This window comes from Siphateles boraxobius, unplaced genomic scaffold (genome assembly GCF_051911475.1).
Source record: "Siphateles boraxobius isolate OS27281-9 unplaced genomic scaffold, OSU_SipBor_1 1, whole genome shotgun sequence".
NCBI lineage: Eukaryota > Metazoa > Chordata > Actinopteri > Cypriniformes > Leuciscidae > Siphateles > Siphateles boraxobius.
The window spans coordinates 2,432,846-2,449,392 of record NW_027508699.1 but is presented as its reverse complement, the minus strand read 5'-3'; the positions used below and the strand labels follow the sequence as shown (position 1 = coordinate 2,449,392).

At 46.0% G+C, this 16,547-nt stretch overlaps 16 non-coding genes across 16 annotated transcripts; 8 read left to right on the top strand and 8 right to left on the bottom strand.

Annotated features, from left to right (window-relative positions):
* Nucleotides 1-950: 950 nt before the first annotated feature.
* On the bottom strand, nt 951-1,091 carry LOC143741942 (U4 spliceosomal RNA). Its single transcript, XR_013205288.1, has one exon. It is a non-coding gene; the product is annotated as a U4 spliceosomal RNA (small nuclear RNA).
* Nucleotides 1,092-1,759: 668 nt separating this feature from the next.
* Nucleotides 1,760-1,841, top strand: trnas-gcu (transfer RNA serine (anticodon GCU)). The gene has a single exon. It is a non-coding gene; the product is annotated as a tRNA-Ser (tRNA).
* A 127-nt stretch (nt 1,842-1,968) lies between these two features.
* Nucleotides 1,969-2,109, bottom strand: LOC143742055 (U4 spliceosomal RNA). The gene has a single exon (XR_013205334.1). It is a non-coding gene; the product is annotated as a U4 spliceosomal RNA (small nuclear RNA).
* Nucleotides 2,110-3,383: 1,274 nt separating this feature from the next.
* On the bottom strand, nt 3,384-3,524 carry LOC143742164 (U4 spliceosomal RNA). Its single transcript, XR_013205368.1, has one exon. It is a non-coding gene; the product is annotated as a U4 spliceosomal RNA (small nuclear RNA).
* A 1,295-nt stretch (nt 3,525-4,819) lies between these two features.
* LOC143741408 (U4 spliceosomal RNA) lies at nt 4,820-4,960 on the bottom strand. Its single transcript, XR_013205030.1, has one exon. It is a non-coding gene; the product is annotated as a U4 spliceosomal RNA (small nuclear RNA).
* Nucleotides 4,961-7,575: 2,615 nt separating this feature from the next.
* On the bottom strand, nt 7,576-7,716 carry LOC143741589 (U4 spliceosomal RNA). Its single transcript, XR_013205148.1, has one exon. It is a non-coding gene; the product is annotated as a U4 spliceosomal RNA (small nuclear RNA).
* A 1,304-nt stretch (nt 7,717-9,020) lies between these two features.
* Nucleotides 9,021-9,161, bottom strand: LOC143741400 (U4 spliceosomal RNA). The gene has a single exon (XR_013205029.1). It is a non-coding gene; the product is annotated as a U4 spliceosomal RNA (small nuclear RNA).
* Nucleotides 9,162-10,810: 1,649 nt separating this feature from the next.
* Nucleotides 10,811-10,892, top strand: trnas-gcu (transfer RNA serine (anticodon GCU)). Its single transcript has one exon. It is a non-coding gene; the product is annotated as a tRNA-Ser (tRNA).
* Nucleotides 10,893-11,669: 777 nt separating this feature from the next.
* trnas-gcu (transfer RNA serine (anticodon GCU)) lies at nt 11,670-11,751 on the top strand. Its single transcript has one exon. It is a non-coding gene; the product is annotated as a tRNA-Ser (tRNA).
* A 137-nt stretch (nt 11,752-11,888) lies between these two features.
* trnas-gcu (transfer RNA serine (anticodon GCU)) lies at nt 11,889-11,970 on the top strand. The gene has a single exon. It is a non-coding gene; the product is annotated as a tRNA-Ser (tRNA).
* Nucleotides 11,971-12,754: 784 nt separating this feature from the next.
* trnas-gcu (transfer RNA serine (anticodon GCU)) lies at nt 12,755-12,836 on the top strand. Its single transcript has one exon. It is a non-coding gene; the product is annotated as a tRNA-Ser (tRNA).
* Nucleotides 12,837-13,025: 189 nt separating this feature from the next.
* On the bottom strand, nt 13,026-13,166 carry LOC143741886 (U4 spliceosomal RNA). The gene has a single exon (XR_013205266.1). It is a non-coding gene; the product is annotated as a U4 spliceosomal RNA (small nuclear RNA).
* An 829-nt stretch (nt 13,167-13,995) lies between these two features.
* On the top strand, nt 13,996-14,077 carry trnas-gcu (transfer RNA serine (anticodon GCU)). The gene has a single exon. It is a non-coding gene; the product is annotated as a tRNA-Ser (tRNA).
* A 137-nt stretch (nt 14,078-14,214) lies between these two features.
* trnas-gcu (transfer RNA serine (anticodon GCU)) lies at nt 14,215-14,296 on the top strand. The gene has a single exon. It is a non-coding gene; the product is annotated as a tRNA-Ser (tRNA).
* Nucleotides 14,297-15,080: 784 nt separating this feature from the next.
* On the top strand, nt 15,081-15,162 carry trnas-gcu (transfer RNA serine (anticodon GCU)). The gene has a single exon. It is a non-coding gene; the product is annotated as a tRNA-Ser (tRNA).
* Nucleotides 15,163-15,992: 830 nt separating this feature from the next.
* LOC143741883 (U4 spliceosomal RNA) lies at nt 15,993-16,133 on the bottom strand. Its single transcript, XR_013205263.1, has one exon. It is a non-coding gene; the product is annotated as a U4 spliceosomal RNA (small nuclear RNA).
* Nucleotides 16,134-16,547: the final 414 nt, after the last annotated feature.

The window sequence follows — 16,547 nt, the reverse complement described above, 5'->3', positions numbered from 1 at the left end:
AACACACCACAGCCCAGCTTCGGCCAGATGAGCAGGTGAGTGACGAGGTGGCCGAGTGGTTAAGGCGATGAACTGCCAATCCATTGTGCTCTGCACGCGTTTGTTCGAATCCCATCCATGTCGTTTGATGTCTTTAGTGTTCAAGAAAGCCAAGTGTGCCTGGCAAAGCTCTTTGCTTCCAACCACAACCTCATCATACTAAAGATAGATGCAGAAAAGCTCCACGTGCAGGTGAGTGACTGCGTGGTTAAGGCGATGGACTCCTAATCCATTGTGCTGCACGTATGGGTTTGGATCCCATCCTCGACGTTTGTTGTCTTTAGTGTTTCGAGAGAGCCAAGTGCGCATGGAAAAGCCGTTCAAAGTACATTGCTGCCGACTTTAACGACATCATCCTTAAAATAGCTGCAGAAACACACCACTGCCCAGCTTCGAGCAATTGTGCAGGCGAGTGATGAGTTGGCCGAGTGGATAAGGTGATGGACTGCTAATTCATCGTGATCTGCAAGTGTGGGTTCAAATCCTATCCTCGTCGTTTGTTGTCTCTAGTGTTTCGAGAGAGCCAAGTGTGCATGGAAAAGCCGTTCAAATAATATTGCTGCCGACTTTAACGACATCATCATTAAAATAGCTGCAGACACACAGCACAGCCCAGCTTCGGGCAGATGTGCAGGCGAGTGACGAGGTGGCCGAGTGGTTAAGGCGATGGACTGCTAATCCATTGTGCTCTGCACGCGTGGGTTTGAATCCCATCCTTGTAGTTTGATGTCTATAGTGTTAAAGAAAGCCCAGTGTGCCTGGCAATGCTTTTTGCTTCCAACTACAACGTCATCATACTAAAGATAGATGCAGAAAAACTCTACGTGCAGGCTAGTTGCTGCGTGATAGAACAGCGAAATAGAACGTAAAAAAAGCAAAAGCACAATTACCTTTTACAACAAGTCATGAAGCCTCTTAAGAGACTGTCAAAAATTGCCAAGGCTGACTGTATTTCAAGTCATCCCAGCGAGGTATTGGGTAAAGTTTTCAACCAGCAAAGATCACGTCTCAGATGAGCCTCATAGACTATGATATTGCCTCTGCGAGAGAATGCCAGACAAGGTAGCGACGTCTCCTGTGCTTTTATCTGGACATGGAACGACAGGGTGGCATCACGTTTTAAACTGCCATGTAATCAGCCTTTTGGAACGGCCGGCTGCATGGTGTGTCTATGAAACAGGTGAGTGAAATGCACATAGAGGTTTATTAATTGTTCTCTCTTAGCTCAAAGAACAAAATGTGCGGTATTTTTGATGGGAGATACTTATGGGTATCCTGGTAACAAAGGGGCAGAGTTATAAGCCTCAATCTCCAAGAACATATTCTGAGAGAGGTACAATGTAAGCTATGCTGCCATTTTCTTGACCCAGGCGTTCTCTCTAGGTTCTTACCAACAAAGCAGAAGCAGCACACAAAAGAAACATAAGCATATTTCCCTCTATCAACACAGTTGTGAGTTTCCCAACCTTCCTCCTAAAGACGTGCAGGTGAGTGACGAGGTGGCCGAATGGTTAAGGCGATGGACTGCTAATCCATTGTGCTCTTTATGCGTTTGTTCGAATCCCATCGTCTTCGTTTGTTGTCTTTAGTGTTTCGAGAGAGCCAAGTGCGCAAGGAAAAGCTGTTCAAATGACACTGCTGCCGACTTTAACAACATCATCCTTAAAATAGCTGCAGAAACACACCACACCACAGCTTCGGGCAGATGGGCAGGCGTAGTGACGAGGTGGCCGAGTGGTTAAGGCGATGGACTGCTAATCCATTGTGCTCTGCACGCGTGGGTTTGAATCCCATCCTCATCGTTTGATGTCTTTAGTGTTTCGAGAGAGCCAAGTGCACATGGAAAAGCCGTTCAAATGACATTGCTGCCGACTTTAACGACATCATCCTTAAAATAAGTACAATTCCCTTTTACAACTAGTCATGAAGCCTCTTAAGAGACTGTCAGAAATTGCCAAGGCTGACTGCATTTCAAGTCATCCCAGCGGGGTATTGGGTAAAGTTTTCAACCAGCAAAGATCACGTCTCGGATGAGACTCATAAACTATGATATTGCCTCTGCGAAAGAATGCCAGACAAGGTAGCGACGTCTCGTGTGATTTTATCTGGACATGGAACAACAGGGTGGTATCACGTTTTAAACTGCCATGTAATCAGCCTTTTGCTGCATGGTGTGTCTATGAAACAGGTGAGTGAAATGCACATAGAGGTTTATTAATTGTTCTCTCTTAGCTCAAAGAACAAAATGTGCAGTATTTTGATGGGAGATACTTATGGGTATCCTGGTAACAAAGGGGCAGAGTTATAAGCCTCAATCTCCAAGAACATGTTTGAGTTTTGGATCGATTCGATGAGCCCCCTACCAGTTTAGGTAGGATAATGAAGAGTGCAAGGACACTGCAAACATATTCTGAGAGAGGTCCAATGTAAGCTATGCTGCCATTTTCTTGACCCAGGCGTTCCCTCTAGGAAGTGATGGGCAGATGGGCAGGCGTAGTGACGAGGTGGCCGAGTGGTTAAGGCGATGGACTGCTAATCCATTGTGCTCTGCACGCATGGGTTCGGATCCCATCCTCGACTTTTGTTGTCATTAGTGTTTCGAGAGAGCCAAGTGCGCATGGAAAAGCCGTTCAAAGTACATTGCTGCCGACTTTAACGACATCATCCTTAAAATAGCTGCAGAAACACACCACAGCCCAGCTTCGGGCAATTGTGCAGGCGAGTGAAGAGGTGGCCGAGTGGATAAGGTGATGGACTGCTTATCCATTGTGATCTGCAAGCGTGGGTTCAAATCCTATCCTTGTCGTTTGTTGTCTTTAGTGTTTCGAGACAGCCAAGTGCGCATGGAAAAGCCGTTCAAATAATATTGCTGCCGACTTTAACGACATCATCATTAAAATAGCTGCAGAAATAGCTAAAGAAACACAGCACAGCCCAGACTCGGGCAGATGTGCAGATGAGTGACGAGGTGGCCGAGTGGTTAAGGCGATGGACTGCTAATCCATTGTGCTCTGTGCGCATGGGTTTGAGTCCCATCCTTGGTGTTTAGTTTCACAGGGAGCCTAGAGGACAGGTCAACCGCAGGGGTGCAGGTCATGGCAAGCTTTTAATTATAGCTGTATATAAAGCTCATGTTCATTTCTGAAAACATTGTTGAGATCCGGATCAATACAATAATTCCCCTGGTTAAGTGATATAATCATTTTAAATACAAAAACACATTCAGTGAAAGGTCCAAATCCTGGCTACACCAGCCACCTTCAAGCTTATGCTCTCAACACCACAGAGAAAACAGAATGTTAAAAATGCAAAAGTACAATTCCCTTTTACAACTAGTCATGAAGCCTCTTAAAAGACTGTCTGAAATTGCCAAGGCTGACTGCATTTCAAGTCATCCCAGCGGGGTATTGGGTAAAGTTTTCAACCAGCAAAGATCACGTCTCGGATGAGACTCATAAACTATGATATTGCCTCTGCGAGAGAATGCCAGACAAGGTAGCCACGTCTCGTGTGATTTTATCTGGACATGGAACGACAGGGTGGTATCACGTTTTAAACTGCCATGTAATCAGCCTTTTGCTGCATGGTGTGTCTATGAAACAGGTGAGTGAAATGCACATAGAGGTTTATTAATTGTTCTCTCTTAGCTCAAAGAAAAAAATGTGCAGTATTTTTGATGGGAGATACTTATGGGTATCCTGGTAACAAAGGGGCAGAGTTATAAGCCTCAATCTCCAAGAACATGTTTGAGTTTTGGATCGATTCGATGAGCCCCCTACCAGTTTAGGTAGGATAATGAAGAGTGCAAGGACACTGCAAACATATTCTGAGAGAGGTCCAATGTAAGCTATGCTGCCATTTTCTTGACCCAGGCGTTCCCTCTAGGTTGTTACCAACAAAGCAGAAGCAGCACACAAAAGAAACATAAGCACATCTCCCTCTATCAACACAGTTGTGAGTTTCCCAACCTTCCTCCTAAAGATGTGCAGGTGAGTGACAAGGTGGCCGAATGGTTAAAGCGATGGACTGCTAATCCATTGTGCTCTTTACGCGTGGGTTCGAATCCCATCGTCGTCTTTAGTGTTTCGAGAGAGCCAAGTGCGCATGGAAAAGCCGTTCAAATGACGTTGCTGCCGACTTTAACAACATCATCCTTAAAATAGCTGCAGAAACACACCACAGCCCAGCTTCGGCCAGATGAGCAGGTGAGTGACGAGGTGGCCGAGTGGTTAAGGCGATGGACTGCTAATCCATTGTGCTCTGCACGATTTTGTTCGAATCCCATCCATGTCGTTTGATGTCTTTAGTGTTCAAGAAAGCCAAGTGTGCCTGGCAAAGCTCTTTGCTTCCAACTACAACCTCATCATACTAAAGATAGATGCAGAAAAACTCTACGTGCAGGCGAGTTGCTGCGTGGTTAAGGCGATGGAATGCTAATCCTTTGTGCTCTGTGCGCATGGGTTTGAGTCCAATCCTTGGTGTTTAGTTTCACAGGGAGCCTAGAGAACAGGTCAACCGCAGGGGTGCAGCTCATGGCAAGCTTTTAATTATAGCTGTATAAAAAGCTCTTGTTCATTTCTGAAAACGTTGTTGAGATCCGGATCAATACAATAAGCCCCCTGGTTAATGGATATAATCATTTTAAATACAAAAACACGTTCAAGGGAGGTCCAAATCCTGGCTAAACCAGCCACCTTCAAGCTTATGCTTTCGACACCACAGCAAAAACAGAATGTAAAAAAAGCAAAAGTACAATTCCCTTTTACAACTAGTCATGAAGCCTCTTAAGAGACTGTCAAAAATTGCCAAGGCTGACTGTATTTCAAGTCATCCCAGCGGGGTATTGGGTAAAGTTTTCAACCAGCAAAGATCACGTCTCGGATGAGCCTCATAGACTATGATATTGCCTCTGCGAAAGAATGCCAGACAAGGTAGCGACGTCTCCTCTGCTTTTATCTGGACATGGAACGACAGGGTGGCATCACGTTTTAAACTGCCATGTAATCAGCCTTTTGGAACGGCCGGCTGCATGGTGTGTCTATGAAACAGGTGAGTGAAATGCACATAGAGGTTTATTAATTGTTCTCTCTTAGCTCAAAGAACAAAATGTGCGGTATTTTTGATGGGAGATACTTATGGGTATCCTGGTAACAAAGGGGCAGAGTTATAAGCCTCAATCTCCAAGAACATGTTTGAGTTTTGGATCGATTCGATGAGCCCCCTACCAGTTTGGGTAGGATAATGAAGAGTGCAAGGACACTGCAAACATATTCTGAGAGAGGTACAATGTAAGCTATGCTGCCATTTTCTTGACCCAGGCGTTCCCTCTAGGTTGTTACCAACAAAGCAGAAGCAGCACACAAAAGAAACATAAGCACATCTCCCTCTATCAACACAGTTGTGAGTTTCCCAACCTTCCTCCTAAAGATGTAAAGGTGAGTGACAAGGTGGCCGAATGGTTAAAGCGATGGACTGCTAATCCATTGTGCTCTTTACGCGTGGGTTCGAATCCCATCGTCGAATCCCATCCCGTCTTTAGTGTTTCGAGACAGCCAAGTGCGCATGGAAAAGCCGCTCAAATGACATTGCTGCCGACTTTAACAACATCATCCTTAAAATAGCTGCAGAAACACACCACAGCCCAGCTTCGGCCAGATGAGCAGGTGAGTGACGAGGTGGCCGAGTGGTTAAGGCGATGGACTGGTAATCCATTGTGCTCTGCACGATTTTGTTCGAATCCCATCGATTGTCCTTTGATGTCTTTAGTGTTCAAGAAAGCCAAGTGTGCCTGGCAAAGCTCTTTGCTTCCAACTACAACCTCATCATACTAAAGATAGATGCAGAAAAACTCTACGTGCAGGCGAGTTGCTGCGTGGTTAAGGCGATGGACTGCTAATCCATTGTGCTCTGTGCGCATGGGTTTGAGTCCCATCCTTGGTGTTTAGTTTCACAGGGAGCCTAGAGGACAGGTCAACCGCAGGGGTGCAGGTCATGGCAAGCTTTTAATTATAGCTGTATATAAAGCTCATGTTCATTTCTGAAAACATTGTTGAGATCCGGATCAATACAATAATTCCCCTGGTTAATGGATATAATCATTTTAAATACAAAAACACATTCAATGAAAGGTCCAAATCCTGGCTACACCAGCCACCTTCAAGCTTATGCTCTCAAAACCACAGAGAAAACAGAATGTTAAAAATGCAAAAGTACAATTCCCTTTTACAACTAGTCATGAAGCCTCTTAAGAGACTGTATCTCTGCGAAAGAATGCCAGACAAGGTAGCGACGTCTCGTCTGATTTTATCTGGACATGGAACGACCGGGTGGTATCACGTTTTAAACTGCCATGTAATCAGCCTTTTGCTGCATGGTGTGTCTATGAAACAGGTGAGTGAAATGCACATAGAGGTTTATTAATTGTTCTCTCTTAGCTCAAAGAACAAAATGTGCAGTATTTTTGATGGGAGATACTTATGGGTATCCTGGTAACAAAGGGGCAGAGTTATAAGCCTCAATCTCCAAGAACATGTTTGAGTTTTGGATCGATTCGATGAGCCCCCTACCAGTTTAGGTAGGATAATGAAGAGTGCAAGGACACTGCAAACATATTCTGAGAGAGGTCCAATGTAAGCTATGCTGCCATTTTCTTGACCCAGGCGTTCCCTCTAGGTTGTTACCAACAAAGCAGAAGCAGCACACAAAAGAAACATAAGCACATCTCCCTCTATCAACACAGTTGTGAGTTTCCCAACCTTCCTCCTAAAGATGTAAAGGTGAGTGACAAGGTGGCCGAATGGTTAAAGCGATGGGTTCGAATCCCATCGTCGTCTTTAGTGTTTCGAGAGAGCCAAGTGCGCATGGAAAAGCCGTTCAAATGACGTAGCTGCCGACTTTAACAACATCATCCTTAAAATAGCTGCAGAAACACACCACAGCCCAGCTTCGGCCAGATGAGCAGGTGAGTGACGAGGTGGCCGAGTGGTTAAGGCGATGGACTGCTAATCCATTGTGCTCTGCACGATTTTGTTCGAATCCCATCCATGTCGTTTGATGTCTTTAGTGTTCAAGAAAGCCAAGTGTGCCTGGCAAAGCTCTTTGCTTCCAACTACAACCTCATCATACTAAAGATAGATGCAGAAAAACTCTACGTGCAGGCGAGTTGCTGCGTGGTTAAGGCGATGGAATGCTAATCCTTTGTGCTCTGTGCGCATGGGTTTGAGTCCCATCCTTGGTGTTTAGTTTCACAGGGAGCCTAGAGAACAGGTCAACCGCAGGGGTGCAGCTCATGGCAAGCTTTTAATTATAGCTGTATATAAAGCTCTTGTTCATTTCTGAAAACGTTGTTGAGATCCGGATCAATACAATAAGCCCCCTGGTTAATGGATATAATCATTTTAAATACAAAAACACGTTCAAGGGAGGTCCAAATCCTGGCTAAACCAGCCACCTTCAAGCTTATGCTTTCGACACCACAACAAAAACAGAATGTAAAAAAAGCAAAAGTACAATTCCCTTTTACAACTAGTCATGAAGCCTCTTAAGAGACTGTCAAAAATTGCCAAGGCTGACTGTATTTCAAGTCATCCCAGCGGGGTATTGGGTAAAGTTTTCAACCAGCAAAGATCACGTCTCGGATGAGCCTCATAGACTATGATATTGCCTCTGCAAAAGAATGCCAGACAAGGTAGCGACGTCTCCTCTGCTTTTATCTGGACATGGAACGACAGGGTGGCATCACGTTTTAAACTGCCATGTAATCAGCCTTTTGGAACGGCCGGCTGCATGGTGTGTCTATGAAACAGGTGAGTGAAATGCACATAGAGGTTTATTAATTGTTCTCTCTTAGCTCAAAGAACAAAATGTGCGGTATTTTTGATGGGAGATACTTATGGGTATCCTGGTAACAAAGGGGCAGAGTTATAAGCCTCAATCTCCAAGAACATGTTTGAGTTTTGGATCGATTCGATGAGCCCCCTACCAGTTTGGGTAGGATAATGAAGAGTGCAAGGACACTGCAAACATATTCTGAGAGAGGTACAATGTAAGCTATGCTGCCATTTTCTTGACCCAGGCGTTCCCTCTAGGTTGTTACCAACAAAGCAGAAGCAGCACACAAAAGAAACATAAGCACATCTCCCTCTATCAACACAGTTGTGAGTTTCCCAACCTTCCTCCTAAAGATGTAAAGGTGAGTGACAAGGTGGCCGAATGGTTAAAGCGATGGACTGCTAATCCATTGTGCTCTTTACGCGTGGGTTCGAATCCCATCGCTGCTTTAGTGTTTCGAGAGAGCCAAGTGCGCATGGAAAAGCCGCTCAAATGACATTGCTGCCGACTTTAACAACATCATCCTTAAAATAGCTGCAGAAACACACCACAGCCCAGCTTCGGCCAGATGAGCAGGTGAGTGACGAGGTGGCCGAGTGGTTAAGGCGATGGACTGCTAATCCATTGTGCTCTGCACGATTTTGTTCGAATCCCATCCATGTCGTTTGATGTCTTTAGTGTTCAAGAAAGCCAAGTGTGCCTGGCAAAGCTCCTTGCTTCCAACTACAACCTCATCATACTAAAGATAGATGCAGAAAAACTCTACGTGCAGGCGAGTTGCTGCGTGGTTAAGGCGATGGACTGCTAATCCTTTGTGCTCTGTGCGCATGGTTTTGAGTCCCATCCTTGGTGTTTAGTTTCACAGGGAGCCTAGAGAACAGGTCAACCGCAGGGGTGCAGCTCATGGCAAGCTTTTAATTATAGCTGTATATAAAGCTCATGTTCATTTCTGAAAACGTTGTTGAGATCCGGATCAATACAATAAGCCCCCTGGTTAATGGATATAATCATTTTAAATACAAAAACACGTTCAAGGGAGGTCCAAATCCTGGCTAAACCAGCCACCTTCAAGCTTATGCTTTCGACACGACAGCGAAAACAGAATGTAAAAAAAGCAAAAGTACAATTCCCTTTTACAACTAGTCATGAAGCCTCTTAAGAGACTGTCAAAAATTGCCAAGGCTGACTGTATTTCAAGTCATCCCAGCGGGGTATTGGGTAAAGTTTTCAACCAGCAAAGATCACGTCTCGGATGAGCCTCATAGACTATGATATTGCCTCTGCGAAAGAATGGCAGACAAGGTAGCGATGTCTCCTCTGCTTTTATCTGGACATGGAACGACAGGGTGATATCACGTTTTAAACTGCCATGTAATCAGCCTTTTGGAACTGCCGGCTGCATGGTGTGTCTATGAAACAGGTGAGTGAAATGGACATAGAGGTTTATTAATTGTTCTCTCTTAGCTCAAAGAACAAAATGTGCGGTATTTTTGATGGGAGATACTTATGGGTATCCTGGTAACAAAGGGGCAGAGTTATAAGCCTCAATCTCCAAGAACATGTTTGAGTTTTGGATCGATTCGATGAGCCCCCTACCAGTTTGGGTAGGATAATGAAGAGTGCAAGGACACTGCAAACATATTCTGAGAGAGGTCCAATGTAAGCTATGCTGCCATTTTCTTGACCCAGGCGTTCTCTCTAGGTTCTTACCAACAAATCAGAAGCAGCACACAAAAGAAACATAAGCACATCTCCCTCTATCAACACAGTTGTGAGTTTCCCAACCTTCTTCCTAAAGACGTGTAGGTGAGTGACAAGGTGGCCGAATGGTTAAGGCGATGGACTGCTAATCCATTGTGCTCTTTATGCGTGTGTTCGAATCCCATCATCTTCGTTTGTTATCTTTAGTGTTTCGAGAGAGCCAAGTGCGCATGGAAAAGCCGTTCAAATGACATTGCTGCCGACTTTAACGACACCACCATTTAAATAGCTGCAGAAACACACTAAAGCCCAGCTGTGGGCAGTTGTGCAGGCGATTGACGAGGTGGGCGAGTGGTTAAAGCGATGGACTGCTAATCCATTGTGCTCTTTACGCGTGGGTTCGAATCCCATCCTCGTCGTACGATGTCTTTAGTGTTTCGAGAGAGCCAAGTGCGCATGGAAAAGCCGTTCAAATGACATTGCTGCCGACTTTAACGACATCATCCTTAAAATACCTGCAGAAACACACCACAGCCCAGCTTCGGCCAGATGAGCAGGTGAGTGTCGAGGTGGCCGAGTGGTTAAAGCGATGGACTGCTAATCCATTGTGCTCTTTACGCGTGGGTTCGAATCCCATCCTCGTCGTTTGATGTCTTTAGTGTTTCGAGAGAGCCAAGTGCGCATGGAAAAGCCGTTCAAATGACATTGCTGCCGACTTTAACGACATCATCCTTAAAATACCTGCAGAAACACACCACAGCCCAGCTTCGGCCAGATGAGCAGGTGAGTGACGAGGTGGCCGAGTGGTTAAGGCGATGGACTGCTAATCCATTGTGCTCTGCACGGTTTGTTCAAATCCCATCCATGTCATTTGATGTCTTTAGTTCTTCGAGAGAGCCAAGTGCGCATGGAAAAGCCGTTCGAATGACATTGCTGCCGACTTTAACGACGTCATCCTTAAAATAGCTGCAGAAACACAGCACAGCCCAGCTTCGGCCAGATGAGCAGGTGAGTGACGAGGTGGCAGAGTGGTTAAGGCGATGGACTTCTAATCCATTGTGCTCTGCACGTGTTTGTTCGAATCCCATCGTCTTCGTTTGTTGTCTTTAGTGTTTCGAGAGAGCCAAGTGCGCATGGAAAAGCCGTTCAAAGTACATTGCTGCCGACTTTAACGACATCACCATTAAAATAGCTGCAGAAATACACCAGAGCCCAGCTTCAGGCAGCTGAGCAGGCGAGTGATGAGGTGGCCGAGTGGTTAAGGCGATGGACTGCTAATCCATTGTGCTCTGCACGCGTGGGTTCGAATCCCATCCTCGTCGTTTGATGTGTTTCGAGAGAGCCAAGTGCGCATGGAAAAGCCGTTCAAATGACATTGCTGCCGACTTTAACGACATCATCCTTAAAATAGCTAAAGAAACACACCACAGCCCAGCTTCGGCCAGAACAGCAGGTGAGTGACGAGGTGGCCGAGTGGTTAAGGCGATGGACTGCTAATCCATTGTGCTCTGCACGCGTTTGTTCGAATCCCATCCATGTCATTTGATGTCTTTAGTGTTCAAGAAAGCCAAGTGTGCCTGGCAAAGCTCTTTGCTTCCAACCACAACCTTACCATACTAAAGATAGATGCAGAAATACTCCACGTGCAGGTGAGTGGCTGCGTGGTTAAGGCGATGGACTCCTAATCCATTTTGCTCTGCACGCTTGGGTTCAGATCCCATCCTCGACGTTTGTTGTCTTTAGTGTTTCGAGAGAGCCAAGTGCGCATGGAAAAGCCGTTCAAAGTACATTGCTGCCGACTTTAACGACATCATCCTTAAATTAGCTGCAGAAACACACCACAGCCCAGCTTCGGGCAATTGTGCAGGCGAGTGATGAGGTGGCCAAGTGGATAAGGTGAAGGACTGCTAATCCATTGTGATCTGCAAGCGTGGGTTCAAATCCTATCCTCGTCGTTTGTTGTCTTTAGTGTTTCGAGAGAGCCAAGTGCGCATGGAAAAGCCGTTCAAATAATATTGCTGCCGACTTTAACGACATCATCATTAAAATAGCTGTAGAAACACAGCACAGCCCAGCTTCGGGCAGATGTGCAGGCAAGTGACGAGGTGGCCGAGTGGTTAAGGCGATGGACCGCTAATCCATTGCGCTCTGCACGCGTGGGTTCGAATCCCATCCTCGTCGTTTGATGTGTTTCGAGAGAGCCAAGTGCGCATGGAAAAGCCGTTCAAATGACATTAATGCCGACTTTAGCAACATCATCCTTAAAATAGCTGCAGAAACACAGCACAGCCCAGCTTCGGCCAGATGAGCAGGTGAGTGACGAGGTGGCCGAGTGGTTAAGGCGATGGACTGCTAATCCATTGTGCTCTGCACGCGTGGGTTAGAATCCCATCCTCGCCGTTTTATGTCTTTAGTGTTTCGAGAGAGCCAAGTACCATGGAAAAGCCGTTCAAATGACATTAATGCCAACTTTAACGACATCATCCTTAAAATAGCTGCAGAAACACACCACAGCCCAGCTTCGGCCAGATGAGCAGATGAGTGACGAGGTGGCCGAGTTCTTAAGCCGATGGACTGCTAATCCATTGTGCTCTGCACGCGTTTGTTCGAATCCCATCCATGTCGTTTGATGTCTTTTGTGTTCAAGAAAGTCAAGTGTGCCTGGAAAAGCTCTTTGCTTCCAACCACAACCTCATCATACTAAAGATAGTTGCAGAAAAACTCCTCGTGCAGGCGAGTGGCTGCGTGGTTAAGGTGATGGACTCCTAATCCATTTTGCTCCGCACGAATGGGTTCGGATCCCATCCTCGACGTTTGGTGTCTTTAGTGTTTCGAGAGAGCCAAGTGCGCATGGAAAAGCCGTTCAAAGTACATTGCTGCCGACTTTAACGACATCATCCTTAAAATAGCTGCAGAAACACACCACAGCCCAGCTTCGGGCAATTGTGCAGGCGAGTGATGAGGTGGCCGAGTGAATAAGGTGATGGAATGCTAATCCATTGTGATCTGCAAATGTGGGTTCAAATCCTATCCTCGTCGTTTGTTGTCTTTAGTGTTTTGAGAGAGCCAAGTGCGCATGGAAAAGCCGTTCAAATAATATTGCTGCCGACTTTAACGACGTCATCATTAAAACAGCTGCAGACACACAGCACAGCTCAGCTTCGGGCAGATGGGCAAGGCGAGTGACGAGGTGGCCGAGTGGTTAAGGCGATGGACTGCTAATCCATTGTGCTCTGCACGCGTGGGTTTGAATTCCATCCTCGTCGTTTGATGTCTTCAGTGTTAAAGAAAGCCCAGTGTGCCTGGCAATGCTTTTTGCTTCCAACTACAACGTCATCATACTAAAGATAGATGCAGAAAAACTCTACGTGCAGGCGAGTTGCTGCGTGATAGAACAGCGAAATAGAACGTAAAAAAAGCGAAGGCACAATTCCCTTTTACAACAAGTCATGAAGCCTCTTAAGAGACTGTCAAAAATTGCCAAGGCTGACTGTATTTCAAGCCATCCCAGCGGGGTATTGGGTAAAGTTTTCAACCAGCAAAGATCACGTCTCAGATGAGCCTCATAGACTATGATATTGCCTCTGCGAAAGAATGTCAGACAAGTTAGCGACGTCTCCTGTGCTTTTATCTGGACATGGAACAACAGGGTGGTATCACGTTTTAAACTGCCATGTAATCAGCCTTTTGGAACGGCCGGCTGCATGGTGTGTCTATGAAACAGGTGAGTGAAATGCACATAGAGGTTAATTAATTGTTCTCTCTTAGCTGAAAGAACAAAATGTGCGGTATTTTTGATGGGAGATACTTATGGGTATCCTGGTAACAAAGGGGCAGAGTTATAACCCTCAATCTCCAAGAACATGTTTGAGTTTGGGATCGATTCGATGAGCCCCCTACCAGTTTGGGTAGGATAATGAAGAGTGCAAGGACACTGCAAACATATTGTGAGAGAGGTCCAATGTAAGCTATGCTGCCATTTTCTTGACCCAGGCGTTCTCTCTAGGTTCTTACCAACAAAGCAGAAGCAGCACACAAAAGAAACATAAGCATATTTCCCCCTATCAACACAGTTGTGAGTTTCCCAACCTTCCTCCTAAAGACATGCAGGTGAGTGACGAGGTGGCTGGATGGTTAAGGCGATGGACTGCTAATCCATTGTGCTCTTCATGAGTGTGTTAGAATCCCATCGTCGTCGTTTGTGGTCTTTAGTGTTTCGAGAGACCCAAGTGCGCATGAAAATGCCTTTCAAAGTGCATTGCTGCCGACTTTAACGACATCATCCTTAAAATAGCTGTTTCGAGAGAGCCAAGTGCGCATGGAAAAGCCGTTCAAATAATATTGCTGCCGACTTTAACGACATCATCATTAAAATAGCTGTAGAAACACAGCACAGCCCAGCTTCGGGCAGATGTGCAGGCAAGTGACGAGGTGGCCGAGTGGTTAAGGCGATGGACCGCTAATCCATTGCGCTCTGCACGCGTGGGTTCGAATCCCATCCTCGTCGTTTGATGTGTTTCGAGAGAGCCAAGTGCGCATGGAAAAGCCGTTCAAATGACATTAATGCCGACTTTAGCAACATCATCCTTAAAATAGCTGCAGAAACACAGCACAGCCCAGCTTCGGCCAGATGAGCAGGTGAGTGACGAGGTGGCCGAGTGGTTAAGGCGATGGACTGCTAATCCATTGTGCTCTGCACGCGTGGGTTAGAATCCCATCCTCGTCGTTTTATGTCTTTAGTGTTTCGAGAGAGCCAAGTACCATGGAAAAGCCGTTCAAATGACATTAATGCCAACTTTAACGACATCATCCTTAAAATAGCTGCAGAAACACACCACAGCCCAGCTTCGGCCAGATGAGCAGATGAGTGACGAGGTGGCCGAGTTCTTAAGCCGATGGACTGCTAATCCATTGTGCTCTGCACGCGTTTGTTCGAATCCCATCCATGTCGTTTGATGTCTTTTGTGTTCAAGAAAGTCAAGTGTGCCTGGAAAAGCTCTTTGCTTCCAACCACAACCTCATCATACTAAAGATAGTTGCAGAAAAACTCCTCGTGCAGGCGAGTGGCTGCGTGGTTAAGGTGATGGACTCCTAATCCATTTTGCTCCGCACGAATGGGTTCGGATCCCATCCTCGACGTTTGGTGTCTTTAGTGTTTCGAGAGAGCCAAGTGCGCATGGAAAAGCCGTTCAAAGTACATTGCTGCCGACTTTAACGACATCATCCTTAAAATAGCTGCAGAAACACACCACAGCCCAGCTTCGGGCAATTGTGCAGGCGAGTGATGAGGTGGCCGAGTGAATAAGGTGATGGAATGCTAATCCATTGTGATCTGCAAATGTGGGTTCAAATCCTATCCTCGTCGTTTGTTGTCTTTAGTGTTTTGAGAGAGCCAAGTGCGCATGGAAAAGCCGTTCAAATAATATTGCTGCCGACTTTAACGACGTCATCATTAAAACAGCTGCAGACACACAGCACAGCTCAGCTTCGGGCAGATGGGCAAGGCGAGTGACGAGGTGGCCGAGTGGTTAAGGCGATGGACTGCTAATCCATTGTGCTCTGCACGCGTGGGTTTGAATTCCATCCTCGTCGTTTGATGTCTTCAGTGTTAAAGAAAGCCCAGTGTGCCTGGCAATGCTTTTTGCTTCCAACTACAACGTCATCATACTAAAGATAGTTGCAGAAAAACTCCTCGTGCAGGCGAGTGGCTGCGTGGTTAAGGTGATGGACTCCTAATCCATTTTGCTCCGCACGAATGGGTTCGGATCCCATCCTCGACGTTTGGTGTCTTTAGTGTTTCGAGAGAGCCAAGTGCGCATGGAAAAGCCGTTCAAAGTACATTGCTGCCGACTTTAACGACATCATCCTTAAAATAGCTGCAGAAACACACCACAGCCCAGCTTCGGGCAATTGTGCAGGCGAGTGATGAGGTGGCCGAGTGAATAAGGTGATGGAATGCTAATCCATTGTGATCTGCAAATGTGGGTTCAAATCCTATCCTCGTCGTTTGTTGTCTTTAGTGTTTTGAGAGAGCCAAGTGCGCATGGAAAAGCCGTTCAAATAATATTGCTGCCGACTTTAACGACGTCATCATTAAAACAGCTGCAGACACACAGCACAGCTCAGCTTCGGGCAGATGGGCAAGGCGAGTGACGAGGTGGCCGAGTGGTTAAGGCGATGGACTGCTAATCCTTTGTGCTCTGCACGCGTGGGTTTGAATTCCATCCTCGTCGTTTGATGTCTTCAGTGTTAAAGAAAGCCCAGTGTGCCTGGCAATGCTTTTTGCTTCCAACTACAACGTCATCATACTAAAGATAGATGCAGAAAAACTCTACGTGCAGGCGAGTTGCTGCGTGATAGAACAGCGAAATAGAACGTAAAAAAAGCGAAGGCACAATTCCCTTTTACAACAAGTCATGAAGCCTCTTAAGAGACTGTCAAAAATTGCCAAGGCTGACTGTATTTCAAGCCATCCCAGCGGGGTATTGGGTAAAGTTTTCAACCAGCAAAGATCACGTCTCAGATGAGCCTCATAGACTATGATATTGCCTCTGCGAAAGAATGTCAGACAAGTTAGCGACGTCTCCTGTGCTTTTATCTGGACATGGAACAACAGGGTGGTATCACGTTTTAAACTGCCATGTAATCAGCCTTTTGGAACGGCCGGCTGCATGGTGTGTCTATGAAACAGGTGAGTGAAATGCACATAGAGGTTAATTAATTGTTCTCTCTTAGCTGAAAGAACAAAATGTGCGGTATTTTTGATGGGAGATACTTATGGGTATCCTGGTAACAAAGGGGCAGAGTTATAACCCTCAATCTCCAAGAACATGTTTGAGTTTGGGATCGATTCGATGAGCCCCCTACCAGTTTGGGTAGGATAATGAAGAGTGCAAGGACACTGCAAACATATTGTGAGAGAGGTCCAATGTAAGCTATGCTGCCATTTTCTTGACCCAGGCGTTCTCTCTAGGTTC